Raw genomic sequence first — 17,214 nt, 5'->3', positions numbered from 1 at the left:
GATTCTGGAGTTCAGGGATCGAGTCCCATATGGGGCTCCCTGAGGGGAGCCTGCTTCTCCCTCTGCCTATGTCTCTGCCTCTCTCTCTCTCTCTCTCTCTCTCATGAATATATAAATAAAATCTTTTTAAAAATTAATCAATTTTTATGTCATTATACTGCACAAAACTATAGTATTTGTATCTCAAGTCAAACTTCTACCCAGCTACAAATGGATATGAAAATATCATGTTTTTTTTATACTCAGAACTGAGGTATTAAATATATATCCTGGCAATCTGTTAGACTTTGAATCACACACTGAGAAAAAGACTAAAAAGAAATTATCTGCAATGATATGCTCCTTATTGATATGATTGTCTTTAAATGGCATGGAAATAGGCAGAAGAAAATGGACCTAAACTATACTGTTCATATACTTCCCTAAAGCAATACTTACAAAAATAATTGGAAGTCTGAAAAAATGCAGCGAAAAAATTTTATTTACATTTTAATATAATATATAATTGATTCACCAGGAGCTTTATTTAAGTGCTCTGTGTTCTAGATGACAAGAGAAGACCATTTTATCTAGGAATAAATAGTTCTTTGCCTTGTTTTATTTTGGATGCAATAATGATGAATACCAAATCCCTTGGGATGAAAAAAATGCTTTATCAATAACTCCACTTCCTCAAATTTCCCTCATTTCTCCAATGCCTAAATATCAAATGTCATAAGCTTAAACAAAACAAAGATATGGAAATGTCCCTTGTTCAGCCTGAGCCTCTTGTATGAAGATATGCTCCTTTTTTAAAAATATTTTTAAAATTCATTTATTCATGAGAGACAGAGAGAGAGAGAGAGAGGCAGAGACACAGGCAGAGGGAGAAGCAAACTCCATTCAGGGAGCTCGATGTGGGGCTAGATCCGGGGACCCCGGGACCACACCCTGAGCCAAAGGCAGACACTCAAACGCTGATCCACCCAGGCGTCCATACACCTTTTTTTTTTTTTTTTAACCTGACCTGTAAGGCCCTTCTGAACTTGAGGAAGTCTACCAGACCTCTGGCCATCCAAGGTAAAGGGCCATCATTCTGGTATATCTCCCCCTGGCTACTCCAGGAAACTGACTTTAGTTCCCACTAATGAACCTCATCCTACTGACACCTCCTATCACATTTTGCTTCTAATCTATGAATTAATTTGCACAGCAGGTGAGCTGGAAACTAATTTTCAAAAGGTGACATGAGCATGTTTTAAAAATGTGCTTCTTAACCCCTCTTATAAATGATGAAGGAATCAGGCAGGCTAAGCTGAATCAGCTAAACGAGGCAATCTACCAACCTGGAGATACTCGGTATATTTCTTTCCCTATACCCTGTGTGTATCTGTTCTGGGTTGAATAGACATCCCATTGGTTATTATATTTATCTGTGGAAATTTGATCTCTGTTATTCTAAAATTAGAAAGTCATCTCTTCACCCTTACAAAGTCTGTGTCTATCTGATGACAGCTTTATTGGTTGTGAATGTATACTGATACATTTGTCTGTTAAGACTGCCATAACAAAATACATAGATTGAGTAGCTTAAACACAGAAATTGATTTTCTCACAGTTCTGGAGGCTAGAAGTCCCAGATCAAGGTGCCAGCCAGTTCAGTTCCTGGTGAGGGCTCTCTTCCACCCTTATGACCTCACTTAACCTTTATTACCTAGTTATAGGCTCTATCTCCAATACAGTCACATTGGGGGTTAAGGCTTCAGCATATGAACAGAGTGGAGGAATTCGGTTCATAACAACTGAATTCACAGTAAAACGGACTGTTTCATATTTTAGTGAATTATCAGGTTATCAAAGATATACGCAGAAGCATGTATCTACCCACATAGATACAAACATTATTTGTAGAATTAGTGGGGATGGTGCATAGAATGTATTTGAGGGAGGAGGAAGAAGGGTGTTAGGGAGGAATGGAAAAAAATCAGCTGCTTGGAAAGGAAAGGAGAAACAGCCAAACTCTACAAGGGTGGTCTCTAACCAGGGGAGTGTTAAGTTTTTAGTGTAATCTTGCACCAAAGCAAACAAATTCCACAGAATTGAATAGGATTCTTTGAATCCCCACTCCTCCTAATGTGCACAAAGTCAAAGCTCTGCCAGGCAGGCTGGAATATGAACATTGGCCTAACCTGTCCCATCCTGATTTCAAGCTGGAGAATGGCAACTATGTCCCTTTTACTCACTGTCTACACTATTGCTGGGCAAAGAAGCATTTAAATGTTTTTGATGGTGATGATTATGGAGAAAAATGGAATATAAATGGCTACTGGCAAGTTTCATCGAAACAACTTTTATAACCCCATTATTAAAGAGATGAATATCTTCATATTCCTAAATAAGAGGTAATCACATGTCTAAAGCCTCTTTGCCCCTCACTTATTTTCTTAAAATGCTATTCTCATTTATTCTCAATCTTTTCTCCCGGGTGTGCATTAGTTACTATGGAAACATTGGGATACCATAGTTTGAGCATATCAACATTCCCACATTCTATTAGAATATGAAGCCAATTTATACTGTGGTATTGGAGAGAGAGTTCTCACTCAGAGCTATAAATGAATGCAAGACAAAATGAAATGCATGGCACTGCCACACAAATACAAGCCCCACTTAGCACCACCAAATGGGCAAGGCTCATCATATCTGCCCACTCCATGTATCAGAATCCTGACTGTAGTTATCAATGTAATTGTCTTAGTCTGTTCATGCTGCTATAACAAAATACCATAAAAGGGGTTGGCGGGGGCTTATAAACAACAAACAGTTATTTTTCACAGTTCTGAAGGCTGGGAAGTTCAAACTCACATATTTGATGTCTAGTGAGAAACTGCTTCCTAGACAGTCAACATCTTCTCACCGTGCCCTCACATGATAGAAGCAGCAAGGGAGCTCTATGGGTCTCTTTTATAAGAACACTAATCTTATACATGAAGATTCCATTCTCATAACCTAACAACCTCCCAAAGGCCCCATCTACTAATATCATCACTTTAGGGGGTAAATTTCAACAGATGAATCTGGGGTGGGGGGCAAAAACATTCAATCTATAGCAGAGGTCTACCAAGTAAAGACATTTATCCATTAAGAACATCAGCACGGGTTCTTTGTTCTTTTTGCTGTAATTGTCATTTATTCATAAACAATTTATTTGTGTCATTTCCACTTCAACCCAAAAGCTTTTAGGCTAGTCATTTTAAATTTCAAAGTGGCCAGATTTTTTTGCTGTAGTTTTATTGTTAATTTCTCATTTTTAATTTCATTGTGGTAAGAATCTACACATGTGTGTACCAACTACACATCTCGACCACAATGTGCCACATACAACTAAAACTGAATGTATCATCTTCTCTCTTGAACTCGATGCTCCTCCATATTCTTTATCTCAGTTGCAATACCACATCCACCCAATCACTCAAGCAAGAAAATCTGCAAGTCAGCTTCGCCTCCTCTCTCTCTTATTCATTAAATTGGATCAACCACCAAGCCCTACAAATTTTACCTCCTAAAAACCCTTCAAATTTCTCCCCTCCTCTATATTTCTTGACATCTACTAGTTAATGCTATGAGACATAAGGATTAAGTTTACTTCCACCACTCAGATCTCCCATACATCCCTTCCAATATAGTTTTAACATTAATTTTATTTCCTTGAATGGTTGTCTTTTTCGCTTTTTTAAAGAGTTTCTTTCTTTCTTTCTTTCTTTCTTTCTTTCTTTCTTTCTTTCTTTCTTTCTTTCTGCTGAGCATGGAACCCAATGTGGGGTTCCATCCAACAACCCTGAGATCAGGACCCAAGCTGGGATCAAGAGTCAGCCTCTCAACCAACTGAGCCACCAAGGCGCCCCTCCTTTTCACTTTAAATAATATGCATAAACTTACATTTCCTGTTTGATCAACCATAGGTAGTTTCTCCTAACTGCCCATTTTGTAAGATGAAGACATTAGTATTCCATATTTCCCTCTCCCTCTTCCCACACCTACCTCCCAACTTACTTCTGCTTCTCCACATCTGTTTTCACACTTATCTGTGCCATCATCTTTTTTAAAAAATATTTTATTTATTTATTCATGAGAGACACAAAGAGAGGCAGAGACATAGGCAGAGGGAGAAGCAGGCTCCCTGCAGGGAGCCAGATGTGGGACTTGATCCTGGGACCCCAGAATCACGACCTGAGTCAAAGGCAGACACTCAACCACTGAGCCACCCAGGTGCACCCTGTGCCAACATTTTATCAAACTCCCTACTTGGTCTTCCTAGTCTCATTCTCAGCCCCTCTTAACTCTTCACATAATAGCCAGAGTGGGGGCAGCCCGGGTGGCTCAGCGGTTTAATGCAGCCTTTGGCTCGGGGCATGATCCTGGAGACCTGGGATTGAGTCCCACATCAGGCTCCATGCATGGAGCCTGCTTCTCCCTCTGCCTGTGTCTCTGCCTCTGTGTGTGTGTGTGTCTCTCATGAATAAATAAATAAAATCTTTTTAAAAATAGCCAGAGTGATCATTTATAAACACAAATCAATCTCTACTTTTGTCAATGACAGACTAGCTTGTTTCAGATTAACCACTCCATTGAGAGCAACTCCAAAAGCTGAACACATAAAAACATTTTTAGTTACATTGAAGGGTCATCAAGGCAACAAGAAATTGAGACAGGCCAAGATTCTGGAAGAGAGAGGGAGGAGGAGAGAGGAGAGATGTGAACAAGCTATCTGGCTGCATTTTTACTTTTAAGCCATTTGGTCATTTGAAAGCTGTAGAATTATAAGCTAAGAACCTTAGCAAAAAACAAAGCAGAAAATAGTGCCTGAGAGCTAAGAAGCTGAGAAAAGCTTTCAGAAGTCTAATGAAACTGAGAAGGGAAAATGGAGTTGAGTAGCCATGAAGGAGAAGCTCTGGTAAATACCACAGAATTTCAGCTGAATCCCCCAAAGGGCCACAACCCAGAAGTAAGAGAATGGGAAAAAGATCAGCTCTCATAAAGATGGAAGCCCAGTACCAATCTCTAATCAGATTAAGGTGATGTATCCCTATCCTGAGTGCTTGTCAGAGTAAAAAGTAAACCCCCTCTGGAGGAAGATAGCATCAACCAGCACCTCAAATTATCTCTTTAACTTTTTATATGTGGTCCAACATTCAATCACTAGTCATAAAGCATGCAAAAAGGTAACCACTGGCCGAAAAGCAAGAGAAAATAGGGACAGAACACCTGGGTGGCTCAGTCAGTTAAGCATCTGACTCTTGATCTCATCTCAGGTCTTGATCTCTGGGTCATGAGTTCAAGCCCTGCATTGGGCTCTATGCCTAGCATGGAGCCTACTGGGAAAAAAGAAAGAAAAGGAAATCAGGAGAAAAATAGACAATAGATACAGAGCCACAGAAAACCCAGATACCACAGTTCTCAGACATAGACTTTAAAATAAATGTAATTAATACATTCATGAAATTAAATGACATAATGGAGAATCACAGCTATAGAAGATTAATTGCCTATAGAAGAATTAAGAAAAATTAGGAGCCAGATTTCCCCCTTTTAACCTAGTAAGAGGGCTTGGGAGCAGCAGCAGCCTGATTACTATAATAAATTGCCATAGACTGGGAGGCTTAAATAACAGAAATTTATTTCTCATAGTTCTGAAGGTTGGGAATCTATGATCAGGACACCAGCATGGTCAAGTTCTGGTGAGAAGCTCTTCCTGGTTTGCAGATGGCCACCTTCTCATGGTACCCTTGTATCTCCTCTTTCTTATAAGGGTACTGATCTTCCATCCTCATGACCTTATCTAAACCCAATTATCTCCTAAAGGCCTCATCTCCAAATACCAACACATTGGGAATTAGAGCTCCAACATATGAATTTTGTGGGGATACAAATATTCAGTCCAGGGTGCCTGGGTGGCTCAGTGGTTGAGCATCTGCCTTTGGTCCAGGTCGTGATCCCGGGGTCCTGGGATCGAGTCCTATATTGGGCTCCCTGTGGGGAGACTGCTCCTCCCTATGCCTGTGTCTCTGCCTCTCTCTGTGTCTCTCATGAATAAATAAATAAAATCTTAAAAAAAAAACATTCAGTCCATAACAACTTTAATGACAGTGAGCAAACCCAGTGCCCAGATCTTGGTTTCTAAATACTAACCTCCATTAAAAGGAACCAGGGATCCTTGGAAAAAAGATTAATCCTAGGACGGGGGCACAGAAAGTATAAGACGAGCCTGAACCTTCTTTTTGTCCCTAAAAGTAAAGAAGTGCTCAAAGAGTAATGGGGGAAATATCAAAAGGACACAGAAGCCAACCTAAAAGGGCTCCATTGGCCAAATTAGACCATCATAGTAAATGATAGTAATAGATTAAGACCTATTAAATAAAGTAGGAAGTCATGAGTGCATAATAAAATGAATGAATAGGGATCCCTGGGTGGCACAGCGGTTTAGCGCCTGCCTTTGGCCCAGGGCGCGATCCTGGAGACCCGGGATCGAATCCCACATCGGGCTCCTGGTGCATGGAGCCTGCTTCTCCCTCTGCCTATGTCTCTGCCTCTCTCTCTCTCTCTGTGACTATCATAAATAAATAAAAATTTAAAAAAATAAAAATTAAATGAATGAATGAAAAGTTTGATGAGGAACTGGGGATAGATATAGATATACAGTTATACAGATATACAGTTTCAAAGAACCTGTCCACAAAATACTTAATATTTGTGAAGGCAAAAAGAATCACCCTACAGTCGAGAAGCCTGGAAGACATCAACTTAATGCAATGAAAGAACAAAGCATCACTTCTGTGGTTTCCTGCCAAAAACTTATAAACCAAATATAATCATGAGGAAATATCAGATAAACATAAGTTTATCTTGTTGTGGGACATTTTACAAAATAACTGGGGCATAATCTTTAAGTGTCAAAGTAATGAAGTCAAGGAAAAACAGAGCAACTACTGTAGATTGCGGGACACTAAATAGGCATGACAACCAATTGCAATGCTTCATTCTGAATTCGATTCTTTGGCTGTAAAAGATGTTATTGGCAAGTTGGTAAAACTTGAATGGGTATCTGGGTACTGGATAATAGTGATATATCAATGTTAATGTTCTGATTTGATGGTTATATTGTAGTTTTTAAGAGAATTCCCTTTGTTTTTTAGGAAATACACATGAAACTATTTTGAAATGATAGAACATCATGCCAGTTACTTACTCATAACAGGTTCAGGCAAAAAATTCTTCGTAATGTATTTAAAACTTTTCTGTAGGTTTGAGATTGTTTCAAAATATTTTTAATGTCTTATGAAGTTAAAAACATGATGAATTAAAATTTATAACATTAACAGCATACAACAACAGCTCAATTTATAAGGGAATAAATAGAGTTAAAGAATTGAAAGGTTCTTACACTAAGCAGTGGTAAAAGTAGTAACAGTAGGTTCTAGTCAATACTACATGTTGTAATTTTTAGGTTAACAACTAAAAGAAAAACAAAAGAATGTATTACTAGTAAACTAAAAGATGGAAAGTAGAATAATAAAAAATACATCATACTTAGTGGCTCACTTCCAAAGGACAGAGTATGGGAGGGGGAAAACATAGTAACTTTACAGTGAAGTAACCTGGCAGACACCGTCTTTTTTTTTAAGATTTTATTTATTTATTCATGAGAGAGACACAGAGGGAGAGAGAGGCAGAGACACAGGCAGAGGGAGAAGCGGGCTCCATTCAGGGAGCCAGACGCGGGACTCGATCCCGGGACTGCGTATCACGCCCCGGGCTGAAGGCAGGAGCCAAACCGCTAAGCCACCCAGGAATCCCCCCAGACACCATCTTAATCAAGGTTAATAGGACCAATGATAAGTCATGTTGATAGCATGTACCCTCCAATATGATGCGATGAGAAAGGCACTTCATCTCTGGGATACACTCTCTCAAAACCCAATAATCTAATCCAACCATGGGAAAACATCAGACAAACTCAAATTGAAGGACATTCTACAAAATGCCTGGTCAATCTTGCTCAAATCCTGTTAAGGTCATGAAATACAAAGACTAAGAAACTGTCACAAATCAGAGGAGACTATAGGGACACGACAACTAAAGGCAATGTGGTAGTACAGACTGGATCCTGAAGCAGACTATTTGGACTCTTGAAATCCAAATAACATCTGAAGTTCAGTTAATAAAGATGGAGAAATGTTTGTTTCCTAATTACAACAAATGAGAACATCCCAGAAAATTGAAATTAGGAGAAATTGGACCTGAGTGTGAGGTTTACAGGAACTTTCTGTATTACCTTTGCAACTTTTCTGTAAATCTAAAAATATTTCAAAAAAGAAAGTTTATATAAAACAAACTTCATAAATCCAAAAGTAGACAAGAAAGGAACAAAAGAAAAGAACAGGTATAATAAAGATGCCAGAAATAAACCTAGATATGTCAATAATTACATTAAATATTATTAAAGTTCCAATTAAAGAAATGGTCCAGGAGTGCCTACCTGGCTCAGTCAGTAGAGCATGCAACTCTTTTTTTTTAATATTTTATTTATTCATTCATGAGAGACACAGAGAGAGAGGCGGAGACACAGGCAGGGAGAGAAACAGGCTCCATGCAGGGAGCCCGATGTGGGACTCGATCCCGGGACTCCAGGATCACGCCCTGAGCTGAAGACAGATGCCCAACTGCCAAACCACCCAGGCATCCCAGAGCACACAACTCTTGATCTCTAGGTTGTGAGTTGAAGCCCCACATTTGATGTAGAGCTTACTTAGAAAGAAAGAAAGAAAGAAAGAAAGAAAGAAAGAAAGAAAGAAAGAAAGAAGAAAGAAAGAAAGAAAGAAAGAAAGAAAGAAAGAAAGAAAGACAGACATAGTCCAACTATATGAAAAAATCAACCATATATTGCTTGTGAGAGCTACATTTTAAGTGTAAGAATACAAAATGGTTAAAAATAAGCAACATATGGCAAAACAACACATCATGCAAGCAATAATAAAAATATATCAGGAGAGGGACTCCTGGGTGGTGGCTCAGTCACTTAAACATCTGCTTTCGGCTGGGGTCATGAGTTGGGCTCCCTGCGCAGCTGGGGGCCTGCTTCTCCCTCTCCCTCTGCTCCTCCCTCTCTCTCTTGCTCTCTCTCTAATAAATAAATAAAAATCATGCTCATGCATATTCTCCCTCTCTCTTTCTTTCTCTCTCTCTCTCTCATAAATAAATAGAAATCTTTAAAAAATATGTCAGGATAGCTATATGAATATTAGACAGAATAGACTTTATATTCTGGAGGATCTGGAAGGCTGTGTGCATACAAAGGGCTGCACACATGCTCACGGGAGATCAGAGATGGCTGACCTTAGGCCCTATACAAGCAAAGAGTATAAACCAGAGAAGACTTGTAAACTGCCTGAACTTAGAATGAGTATACCAACACATGCACAGATTCCCTAGGAAAAAGGTGGAAACCTTGCTGGCTCAAAGTATTTAAGCAAAATCTTTGACAAATAATTGACTAATCATTAAGTTATGATGACCCAAGGGTGAAACCTAGATGGCTAGGCTTAAAAATAAGAACAAGATTTTTTTTAAAAAACTGAGCAAAGATTCCAGTTGTCACATACTACAGGGGAGATGCACACTAGAAAATTAGTCCAAGCATTATCACTAAGCAAAAACAAAGGAACATAGTGCAACACAAAAAATCAAAATAGCTCTCCAGCCATCCAAGATGCTGAAAGGAAAGAAGGCTAAATGGAAGAAGATGGCCCAGCCTCTGCTGTTATGAATAAGAAGGAGGTCAAGAAGGTGGTCAATTTCCTATTTGAGAAAAGTCCCAAGGATTTTGGCATCGGACAGGACATCCAGTGCAAAAGGGACCTTGCCTACTTTGTCAAATGGCCCTACTACATCTGGCTGCAGCAACAAAGGGCTCTTCTCTATAAACATCTAAAAGTGCCTCCCACAATTAACCAGTTCACCCAGGCCTTGAACGTCAGCTACTCAACTGCTTAAGCTAGCCCACAAACACAGATCAGAGACAAAGAAGGAGAAGAAGCAGAGATTGTTGGCCCAGACTGAGAAGAAAGCTGCCAGCAAAGGGGATGTCCCCACTAAGAGGCTGCCTGTCTTTGAGCTGAGGTTAATACTGTCACCACCTTGGTGGAAACAAGAAGGTCCAGCTGGTAATGACTGCACATGATGTGGATCCCACTGAGCTGACTGTCTGCCTGCCCTGTGTCGTAAGACAGGGGTTCCCTACTGCATTATCAAGGGGGAGGCCAGGCTGCGGCATCTGGTCCACAGGAAGACCTACACCACTGTCACTTTCACACAGTATAACTTAGAAAACAAAAGAGCTCTGGTTAAGCTGGTGGAAGCCATCAGGACCAATTATAATGACAGATACAAGAAAATCCACCGCCACTGGGGAGGCATCGTCCAAATTCGATGACTCTCATTGCCAAGTTACAAAAGGCAAAGGCTAAATAACTGGCCACCAAACTGAGCTGAGTGGATGCTGTTGAATTTTCTGTACATAAAAGTAATAAAAAGTTTTAAATAAATAAACAAATAAATAAATAAAACAAAGAAAAAAGTATAGCCTATACACAAGGGGAAAAGCCTGTATAATATATATAAATTATAAGCCTGTATAATATATATATATATTTTTTTGCCTGTATAATATATAAATTGTCCGCAGCAGGGCCTCCATGATAGTATTAGTACATAAAGACTTCAAATAAGCTATTGATAATATGTCCAAAGAGCTAAAAGAAACCACGTTTAAAAAATTAAAGGAATGCATGATGACAATGGCTCATCACATAGGGAACATTAATAAAGAGATATTAATTATAAAAAATAAATGAATAGGGACACCTGGGTAGCTCAGGGGTTGAGTGTCTGCCTTTAACTCAGGGTGTGATCCCGGAGTCCTGGGATCAAGTCCCACACCAGGCTTCCTGCATGGAGACTGCTTCTCCTTCTGCCTGCCTGTGTCTCTGCCTCTCTCTGTATGTCTCTCATGAATAAATAAATAAAATCTTTTTTAAAAGAAATGAATAAAAATTCTAGAGTTAAAAGGTACAATAATTGAAATGAAAAAATTCACTCAAGGGGTTCAACAGCAGATTTGAACTGACAGAAGAAAGAATCCGTGAACCCAAAGGTAGATCAATAGAGCCTATCCAGTCTAAAGAACAACATGTGAAAAGAATGAAGAAAACTGCAGAACCTCGAAGAGAGAGACCTGAGAGACTCCATCAAACACACCACATATGCATAATGGGAGTCCCAGAAAAGAAGAGGAAGGAATAGGAGTATAAGTATTTGAAGCAATGAGTGAAAACTTCACAAATTTGATGAAAAACGTTAATCTACACATCCAAGTTGATTTTCTACATCCAACCTACATCCAAGATCAATGAATTCTGAGTAGAACAAATTCAAAGATATTTATAGCTAGAGAGGTAGAGGTCATCAAACTGTTGAAAGCCAAAGAGAAAATCTGAAAATAGCAAGAGGAAAATCACATGTGATATACAAATGAACCACAATGAAATTAACAACTGACTTGCCATCAGAAACAATGGAGAAAAAAGGTAGTATTATGACATATTCAAAGTGCTGGGGAAGAAACTGTCAAGAATTCTAGGAGGCAGGTCACCATGGCAACAGTTCATGACAACACTTTCTTCTCCCAAGTTTCTGGGTGTCCCTTCAGGTCTTCTATTGTAAGCTGTGCTGAGGGGAAGGTGTGGAAGGTCTTTGACCTGACACCATGGGAGACAGAAGAGAGGACAACTTTGAAGATATGAGCATTGACTGCCTTAAACTGGAGTTATTGGAAGAAATCTATATGAGAGATTTAGTACAGCTTTCAATACTTGAAATAAGACACAAGATAGCGGAACTAGAAGCCAAACCCAATACTGACAATGAAGGTAGTGAATGGAAAACTCGTTATGAGGCACAACTTGAACTAAATAATCATCTAGAAAAGCAAATTGCTACGCTCAAAGAGAAAATGGAAAAAATCCATGGAAATCCTTCAGATAGACTATCTTCTATTCGTGTCTATGAGCGAATGCCAGTGGAATCCTTAAATGCATTACTTAGACAGCTGGAGAAAGAGAAAAGGAGTCTTGAAAATCAAGTGAAAAACTGTGCACTTAGACTGGAACAAGAGTCAAAGGCTTACAACAAAACCAATGATGAACGCCGTACATATCTAGCTGAAATGTCTCAGTTCTCTGGCTCACACCAAGTTTCTAAAAGGCAACAGATGGATCAACTTCAGAAAATAAAAGAGAATCATGTGAAAACAGGAAGATATAATTCAGCTAATCAGAAGATAGTAAATGCCAAGAAGGTACCAGCAAAAAAGATTACAAAACCAAACCATCTTCCAAAACTCAATCCGTGATTACAGAACCGGATAGATTTCTATTTCTTCCCTTTCTTCATAGGTACTCAACTTGTGAAGTTAGCATTCACTGCATTTTTCAGGGAATTAAATAGATTTTTTAAAAGAGCTATTAAAACTTCTTTAGCTCCTCTTCCAGATGTTTGTTCCTTTATCTGCGTGAAAATAATATTTTTAGTAATTTAGTTTCAAAAATTACTCTAGAAAGTAATTTTAGTGACTCTAATATATCTAATAGCAGCATTTGCGATTCTTAAAAAGTCCTAGAGAACCTGAAGGTTGTCATCGTTATACTTGCTTTAAATAATTTCTCCATGATATGCTTTGATAAGTAACATTGCTATTTCATTTGGTTTCTGGTCAGCTGTAATCTAAAAATGTGAACTTGGGATGCCTGGGTGGCTCAGTCAGTTAGGCATCTGACTCTTGATCTCAGCTCAGGTCTTGATCTCAGAGTTGGGAGCTCAAGCCCGGCTTGGAGCCAACTTTAAAAAATAAATAAATAAAAATAAAAATGTGAGTTCAAAAGATAAATAAAAACTTAAAAAACCTGAGTTCAAAAAAAAAAAAAAAACCTGAGTTCACCAAAATTTTTTCTATTTTAGTCTATATCATGCTCATTTTTTAGCCCAAAGTTTAAACAAAGTGGTAAATCAATGGCATTTAAAATCTGACTTGATAAAAATAAAAAAGTAAAAATGAAAAAGAATAAATTTTGACTTGAAGTATCACAGTATTGAGGAAATATACTTCAATCAGGAATCAGCTTGGTTATAGTCCCTACTTTGCCATGAACTTGGGAGATATGGGGAAAGTCCCTTTACCTCATCTATTTCCTGCATCTGTAAAATGACTGAGGCAAACTATGTTACTTCTAAGGTTTCTTACCATTCTAGAAAATCAATATGTATTCAACAACAAGGTCCTGCCACTTAGCACATGGTGAATTAAGTCATGTTTGTGATGTTTATTAGTTTATAGAAATGACCTTATTTTTTGAACCAAACTTGGCAAATGTCCACAATACTCAAGTCTAGAAGTGGAGATAGAATGGGGATAGGAGAGAGTTATTTTTTTTTTTTAGGAGAGAGTTCTTTTAGAAAATTGATAAGTTCTCGGGGCGCCTGGGTGGCTCAGTTAGTTAAGCTTCTGCCTTCAGCTCAAGGTCATGATCCCGGAGTCCTGGGATTGAGCCCCACATCGGGCTCTCTACTCAATGGGAGCCTGCTTCCTTCTCTGCCTCTCACCCCACTCATGCTCTCTCTCTCTCTCTCTCTCTCTCTTCTCGCTCTCTCAAATAAATATAAATTGAAAAAAATTAAAGAATAAAATAACTTCTAAAAAAAGGAAAATTTATTAAACTCTCCTATTCATTCATATTTCAACTATTTTTGTAACCATCACATAGGTCTTCAATACACACATAATTTATTTGTTCAACTTCATAAGTGTATTTAAATTCCCAGAAATCACCCAATAGTACAGTTTTTAGTTAATGGTGTTCTCACCTTGTATCTGTCACTAAAACCTAAAATCTATTCAGTATCACCAGTAATGAATACCAAATGCATTTCTAAAGCTATATCTATAGTTATTCACTTTCTTTAAGGAGAATGCATAAATTCCATATAGCCAAATAATTCTTTTATAGGACTACAAAATGTAGTGTAGTGAAATATAAAGTCACTTCATATAAATCACTCTACATTGGAGCTGTTTGGAAATATTTTCTCATATTCTTAAGCTAACTATAGATATTGGATACTATGGCTCATATTATCAAATATTAGATTTTAATGTTTTACACTATCTTTCTTAGTATTAGCAACAAATTGATAATCTTAATATTAGTAATAAATATAATCAGAGATCATCACTGAAGAATAAAATAAGGTTTTTTTCTATCTTACAGAGGTAGGCCATTGTAGGGATTGAATTGAAGAACATTTAAAATTATCTCAATTATTGTGATGGCCTATTAATTACCATGGGGATCCCTCACATTTAAGTGTTAGTTCTGCAGGGGCTTCTTTAGAATACATTCCAGATATCAAAATATGTCTGTCTTAAACACAGTGATAGAATGTTGATAGGGTAGTGAAAAGGGAGACTTTTGAAGATCTGTGTTCTTTTTTAATTATTATTTTTTTTTATTTTTATTTTTTTTTATGATAGTCACAGAGAGAGAGAGAGAGAGGCAGAGACACAGGCAGAGGGAGAAGCAGGCTCCATGCACCGGGAGCCCGACGTGGGATTCGATCCCGGGTCTCCAGGATCGCGCCTGGGCCAAAGGCAGGCGCCAAACCGCTGCGCCACCCAGGGATCCCAAGATCTGTGTTCTTATATCAGTTTTGCCACTTCTAAGCTTCTGACTCTAAGTAAATCACCTTTTATTGTCTCACTTTCATTATATAGAAAGCTGGGAATATTTACCCTAACTACCACCTTGAGATTGCTGTACAGATCAAGAGTTATTTACTAAACATTTATTTATTTACTTCTTTATACTTTATTTCCCTCTGAAGGAGTGCAACTGAATTTAGAGGCATAAAGGCAACATCCACAACATAGAAAATGAAAATAAAAGTTAAATAGTTTTGCAAGTATTTGTGACTAAGAAAAACTCTAGCTTTAAGCTTTCTAACAGCCAGCACAAAGAAGGAATGAGTTACAGAGCTCTCATTATTTTTGCAGATGGAATACACAAGTAGTGAAAAGGTTTTCCCTTGTTCCCTATTTCTAAGCTCTGAATATAATTTGTCATGCAAGGTTTTAAAAGAAAGTGCAATTATTTATTGCAATATTCAGAGCAAAGATGAGAGTTTGGGATCCTTCTTTGTTTAATATTGAAATACTAATATTGAAATATTAATATCAGTAATTTTTAAGTTTAGAATTTGTAAAACAAAAAAGTGATAAAATAATATTATATTTCAAATTTTTAAATGTCTAAATGTATTACAAAATATCAAGAAATACCATTTTAAACACAGATGTTGCTATAATCAAAAAGACAGGTAACAAGTATTAAGGATGTGGATAAATAGGAACCCTCACACACCACTGATAAGGATGTACAACGGCACAGCCATTTTGGAAAACAGTTTGGCAGTTCCTCAAAAGATTAAACACAGAGTTATCATATGACTCAGAATTCCACCCCTACGGATATACCCAAGAAAAATTAAAGCCTATGTCCACATAAAACTTTGTACATGAATATCATGTACATGAATATCATGTACATGAATATCAACCTTGTACATGAATTCATGTACATAAATATCAACAACCTTGTTGTTCTTGTTCTTTTCAAGTTGTTTCTTGTTCTTTTTCAATGTTCAATTCTTATTGTACATGAATATCATGTACATGAATATCAACATTATTCATAATAGCCAAAAAGTGGAGGCAACTCAACTGTCCATCAACTGATAAATGGATAAACAAAGTGTAGTATATCCAAACAATGGCATATTATTCATCCATAAAAAGAAATGAAGTATTGATATATACTCTGACATGGATGAACTTTGAATATATGTGAGAAGGCAGTCACAAAATACCACATATGGCATAATTCCATTTATATAAAATGTCCAGAGGAGACAAATACATAGAGTCAGAAAGTAGATTAGTAGTGCCTGGGGCTGGTGGAGCCAGAGGGAGGGTAGGTGATGGGGATGTGACTGCAAAGGGTACAGGGTTTCTTTTGTGGGTGATAAAAATGTTCTAATGTTGATGGCACAACTCTAAGTATACTAAAAACCATTGAACACTTTGAGTTAATCGTATATGATTTATATCTCAATAATGCTGTTATTAAAAAAATTATCTTATACCCACCAAAATAACCTTTAAAAAGAATGAAGGCGGGATCCCTGGGTGGCTCAGCGGTTTAGCGCCTGCCTTCCGCCCAGGGCGTGATCCTGGAGTCCCGGGATCCAGTCCCGCGTCGGGCTCCCTGCATGGAGCCTGCTTCTCCCTAGGCCTGTTTCTCTGCCTCTCTCTCTTTGTGTCTCTCATGAATAAATAATAAAATCTTTTTGAAAAGTAAAATGAAATGAAATATGGTGACAACATGGGGATCTCTGGGTGGCTCGGTGGTTTAGTGCCTGCCTTCAGCCCAGGGAGTGATCCTGGAGTCCCAGAATCGAGTCACACGTCGGGCTCCCTGCATGGAGCCTGCTTCTCCCTCTGCCTGTGTCTCTGACTGTGTGTGTGTGTGTGTGTGTGTGTGTGTGTGTGTGTGTCTCATGAATAAATAAATAAAATTTTTTAAAAAATAAAGAATGAAGGCCCCACAGAAAAAGACATTCCCAGGATCCCTGGGTGACGCAGCGGTTTGGCACCTGCCTTTGGCCCAGGGCGCGATCCTGGAGACCCGGGATCGAATCCCACATCGGGCTCCCGGTGCATGGAGCCTGCTTCTCCCTCTGCCTGTGTCTCTGCCTCTCTCTCTCTCTGTGTGTGACTATCAGAAAGAAAGAAAGAAAGAAAGAAAGAAAGAAAGAAAGAAAGAAAGAAAGAAAGAAAGAAAGAAAGAAAGAAAGAAAGAAAGAAAGAAAGAAAGAAAGAAAGAAAGAAAGAAAAGAAAGAAAGAAAGAAAGAAAGAAAGAAAGAAAAGAAAGAAAGAAAGAAAGAAAGAAAGAAAGAAAGAAAGGAAAGAAAGAAAGAAAGAAAGAAAAGAAAAAGACATTCCCAGTGCAGGGGAGAAGCTCAGGAGAACTAATTACTATCAGATCTGCCTTACAAGAAATTAAAAAAAA

The 17,214-nt window shown here is 38.1% G+C and overlaps 1 protein-coding gene and 2 pseudogenes across 1 annotated transcript in view; 2 read left to right on the top strand and 1 right to left on the bottom strand.

Moving 5' to 3' along the window:
• The window catches only part of ZDHHC9 (zDHHC palmitoyltransferase 9), an 83,235-nt gene that overhangs the window by 43,121 nt on the left and 22,900 nt on the right, over window positions 1-17,214 (bottom strand). The window lies entirely within an intron of this gene.
• Window positions 9,746-10,527, top strand: LOC144308817 (large ribosomal subunit protein eL8 pseudogene; annotated as a pseudogene).
• On the top strand, window positions 11,677-12,578 carry LOC144309043 (coiled-coil domain-containing protein 169 pseudogene; annotated as a pseudogene).

Source organism: Canis aureus, chromosome X (genome assembly GCF_053574225.1).
Source record: "Canis aureus isolate CA01 chromosome X, VMU_Caureus_v.1.0, whole genome shotgun sequence".
In the NCBI taxonomy this organism is placed as follows: domain Eukaryota; kingdom Metazoa; phylum Chordata; class Mammalia; order Carnivora; family Canidae; genus Canis; species Canis aureus.
The sequence above is the reverse complement of the archived record's forward strand: the minus strand, read 5'-3'. Positions and strand labels throughout refer to the sequence as shown.